This window comes from Aotus nancymaae, unplaced genomic scaffold, assembly GCF_030222135.1.
Source record: "Aotus nancymaae isolate 86718 unplaced genomic scaffold, 86718_ANA_hifiasm-v0.15.2.pri h1tg000041l, whole genome shotgun sequence".
Classification (NCBI taxonomy): domain Eukaryota; kingdom Metazoa; phylum Chordata; class Mammalia; order Primates; family Aotidae; genus Aotus; species Aotus nancymaae.
In genome coordinates, this window is record NW_026988455.1 from 35212103 (window position 1) to 35217043 (window position 4941).

At 43.2% G+C, this 4941-nt stretch overlaps 1 pseudogene; it reads left to right on the forward strand.

Annotated features, from left to right (window-relative positions):
• Positions 1 to 288: 288 nt before the first annotated feature.
• On the forward strand, positions 289 to 2885 carry LOC105725247 (E3 ubiquitin-protein ligase RNF115-like; annotated as a pseudogene).
• The last annotated feature ends 2056 nt before the right edge of the window (positions 2886 to 4941 follow it).

A 4941-nucleotide genomic window follows, 5' to 3' on the forward strand; every position in this document is an offset into this window, starting at 1 on the left:
ACTCTTCCAAGACCATATTACAAATAAAGAAGAAAGCCAAGATTTTATCTCAGGCAGTGTGTATTCTTCACTGGAGGTGAAGCCAGCAAAGCGGAGGGACTAAGAAAACAAAACTTTAGAAACAAATATAAGAAGAAGAAAGAGAGCGAGGGGCTGCTTGAGGAGCCGGCGGGCGGGCCAACGCGGGCTCGGAAGCGGTGGGCCGTAACGAGGCGGCGGCGGCGGCGACTGCGACTGCAGCTCACGAGGTAGCGGCCTGGAGAGGGACGGCCGCGGCGGATGACAAAAATGGCGGAGGCCTCGGCGGCCGGGGCGGACTCGGGCGCCGCTGTGGCTGCCCACCAGTTTTTCTGCCACTTTTGCAAGGGCGAGGTCAGCCCCAAACTACCGGAATGTATTTGTCCCAGAATCAGGCTTTATTGAAGAAGTGACAGATGATTCCAGTTTTTTAGGTGGTGGCAGCAGTCGGATAGACAATAGCACAACAACACATTTTGCAGAGCTTTGGGGCCATTTGGATCACACGATGATTTTTCAAGATTTTAGACCATTTCTAAGTAGCAGTCCACTGGACCAAGATAATAGAGCCAATGAAAGGGGTCACCAGACTCACACTGACTTCTGGGGAGCAAGGCCTCCACGGCTGCCAGTGGGTCGGAGATACGGATCTCGAAGAAGTATTCGTCCTGACAGATCTCCGGCTATTGAAGGAATACTACAACACGTCTTTGCAGGATTCTTTGCAAATTCTGCCATTCCTGGATCTCCACACCCTTTTTCCTGGAGCGGGATGCTGCACTCCAACCCTGGGGACTATGCCTGGGGTCAGACGGGGCTTGATGCCATTGTAACCCAGCTTTTAGGACAACTGGAAAACACAGGTCCTCCCCCAGCTGACAAGGAAAAGATCACATCTCTTCCAACAGTGACAATAACTCAGGAACAAGTTGATACAGGTTTAGAGTGTCCAGTGTGCAAAGAAGATTACACAGTTGAAGAGGAAGTCCGGCAGTTACCTTGCAATCATTTCTTTCACAGCAGTTGTATTGTACCATGGTTAGAACTGCATGACATATGTCCTGTATGTAGGAAGAGCTTAAATGGTGAGGACTCTACTCAGTAAAGCCAGAGCTCTGAGGCCTCTGCAAGCAACAGATTTAGCAACGACAGCTACATGACCGATGGACTTTCTGAAGCTAAAGACCACACCTGAATCAGGGCTATGCTGTAAATTGTATCAAAACAAAAAATTAGTAGATGGATATAGGAATCACATAAGAAACCCGACACATAATATTAATGCAATGAATGTTTTTCTTCTCTAAATTTAGAGTTAGTATCTACAGATGGAATTGTATCAACAACCAAATGCCTCTTATTCATGAATTCAGAGTGATAATTTTATAAGTGTGAAACTTAATTATGTAGGGCTCCCCCCACCTGAATAGAATCAATCCCTTAGAGTCTAGTTAGGGTCCTGCTGTCTGTCATGTTGCCTTTGTAACAGAGGTTTCCACCTCCTTCTCCACCCTCTACCCCACCATTAGTGTGTTTTACTATAAAAACAGTGGAACCACAAAAAAAAAAAAAAGAAAGAAGAAGAAGAAAGAAAACAAAACTTTTGTGGAGAAAATTACTATAAATAAATATAAAGGTACAATTAGATGAATGGAGAAAGGAAAGAATTAATTGATCAAAATGAAGAGAATAAAAGAAAAATAAGCAACTACCGCTTTTCGCAGTATATATTATAGCTAGAATGAAAACAAGAAAATAATAATAATAATAATAATAATAACGTTTCATGTGTAACAGCCATCTCCCCTTTTGGGAACTGGGAACTGTGTCCATTCCTGCTGCTATAACAAAATACCACAGACTGGGTACTTTACAAATAATACAAATGTATTTCTTATGGTTCTGGAGGCTGGGAAGTCCAAGACCAAGGCACTGATAGGTTCAGTGTCTGTCTAATGAGGTTCTGTTCCATCAATGATGTCTTTTCATGGCAGCATCCCCACATGGCAGAAGGGGAACAGCAAAAGGGACTAGCACTGCATCCTCACATGGCAGAAGGAGTGGAAGGGCAAAGGGGCCTGCCTAGTTCCCTCGATCCCTTTTATAAGGCACTAATCCCTCATGAGGGCAGAGCCCTCAAGACCTAAGAACTAATCATGTCCTAATGGCCCCACCTCTTAATACCATCAATTTCGGGTTCAACTTCAAACATGATTTTTAGAGGTACACATACATTCAAATCATAGCAGCCACTGTCATAAACATACAATACAGAACCCATATTCACTTAACACTTTCCATCGTAATGCACGCCACTCATAGCTCCTAATTACAAGCTCCTCTGACTTCACCCATGGACCTCCTCTGGCTTCGGAGCCTGTCAGCCCATACCTCACCCACAGGGTGAGCTAAAGTGCCAGGAGTTGATGTCCTTAGAAGCAGCCCTCAACCAAAACCCAAAAGTGGGAATGACTACCCCAGCTCGCTCACCTCTAAGGTACATGTTACACAATCTTTCCCAGAATTCCCCAGTGGTTGGAGCTGGGGGTACTGGGGAGACACTGTCACAAGATACAAAATTTCAGTTAGACAGAAGGAATAAGTTCAAAAGATCTATTGTATATCATGGTGACTATAGTTAATATATTGTATACTCAACACTTACTAAGAGAATAAATATTAAGTGTTCTTGCTAAAAAAAAATGGTAAGTGTGTGAGGTAATACATATGTTATTTAGCCAGTCCACAGTGTATACATATTTTAAAACATCATGTGGTATAACATAAATATATGCAATTTTTTTATTATTTTTTGAGACTGAGTTTCGCTCTTGTTGCCCAGTCTGGAGTGCTTGATCTTGGCTCACTCCGCCTCCCAGGTTCAAGCAATTCTCCTGCTTCAGCTTCCCAAGTAGCTGGGATTACAGGCACCCGCCACCACGCCCAGCTAATTATTGTATTTTTAGTAGAGACAAGCTTTCACCACGTTAACCAGGCTGGTCTCAAACTCTTGACCTCAGATGATCCACCTGTCTCGGCCTCCCAAAGTGCTGGGATTACAGGCATGAGTCACCATGCTCAGCCATTTATGCAATTTTTATTAGTCAGTTTTTTAAGAAATGAATTCCCCAATAAGACTGCACTTCAGTTGGCCACAGTGTAACCTGTTACATAGTCCACTTTTTTTTTTTTTTTTTGGCTTCCTTCCTTTAACTGTCTCACTTTCTCACTCTTGTACTGATGGGTCCTGGAATCACCTCAAACAGACTACCTGAACTTACATCCCATGACAGCACTTCTTCCCGGAGACAGTAACCTAAAATAGAAAACTAAGGGAACAAAGCACTCCCTCCAACGGGTGTGGCAAAATGTTTCTAAGGCACTGGCCTAGAGAAGGGATACTTAGCAAAATTTTGCTTAAAAGTTTGAAAAGTAAACTCAGCACTAAACAGTTGCTCCCACAACTGATGTGGCTGCCTATTACAGCCAGTAGTCATCTGTGTTGCAGCCACATCAGTTGCCTTGGATTATGTCATCTGTGGTGATTGAGGCTGCAGCCATTAGATTACGCTGCCCATGTGGCGTAAGTAATGTAAAGGGATCCAAATCTCAGGCCATTGTTGTCTGGTTAAATTTTTCTTTTTAATCAAAAATTGTTCTGAAAGAAAAGACAAAGACCAACAAAGGAAATAAGATAACAAACAGTTATGTGGGTTTTTGTGACAGGAAGAGGGCAAAAGAATAGTCTTTGAAAGGAAGATTCAAAGCATGATTCATATCTCTAAGCTAAGTAGATGATGCAGCTCCTGGCAAATGCCTTCCATTTGGGACAACTCCACCAATGTTTGCTGAGTGAGTGAATGGATGAGGGCATGTGTGAATTCATAAATAAGTGAATGGGTGTTTGCTCTTCCAAAGAAACCCTCTTCTTGCCCATTCTTGGAGATGAAGGGAAGAGGAAAAAGCATGGTTACCTTCATGGTTAGTCATGTAGGAGGCTTTATGACGTATCTCAGGGCAGGGTGGAGTTGAAAGCTCTCATCTTGATAAGGCCAGGGTTGATGTTCACAGAGAATAGAGTCAAGCTTCTGAGAATAAAAGAAAGTTAAAAATGTAAACCTGACTGGGCATGGGAACAAGCTGTATGAAAACTTTGAGAAATGAACTGTGCATGATTTCAGATGTTCTGAAGGAAACTTCATGGGACTTCTGGACAGTGAAGAGCTACAGCTGGAAAGATAATCTTTGTGATCCTCTGATGCTACCTGTTATAGAGAAACTGGCCTCATAGATTACATTTATAATAGTCTTTATCCCCCAACCTAACCTATTCCTCTCCCCCTTTCCTCCCTCCCTGCTTCCCACCCAGCTTCCTTCTTTCCCTTCCCATTTCCTTCTGCCTTTTGTTCCAGTTCCCCTCTTACCATCCTCCCTTCTTTCTTCCTTCCTTCATGCAAATATTTAAACTACAATGAAGAAAAGTGACCGTTGACTTAAGTGAGATGTCAAAAGAAGATGAAACTATATTTTAGAGAGGAGCAACAGATCAGGAAAGAACAATTTGTAGAAAAGTCATCAACAAAAAGTTCTAGAAGGCAGGACCGAAGAAAGGAGTTACAGAAGGAAGTGCTGAATGTGCAAAGGAATGGAAGTGCTGTCCAGGGCGCAGGCTGCTCCACATGGTGAGGGTAAAGATGAACATGGGTAGGTCCAGAGGATGATGTCAGAGAGTTGACAGGAGCCGGATTTTAAAAAGGCTCATGCCTGACACCATTAATAGCTGTTCCCAAATGTGAAAACTCCTGACCAACCCCCCCCCCCGACCAACTTCCCATGTAAGTGTACAAACACATGGACTGGCACACCCTTGTTTCAATATGACCGATACAAATTCATATACTATTCCTGATGTCAGGGCACCTT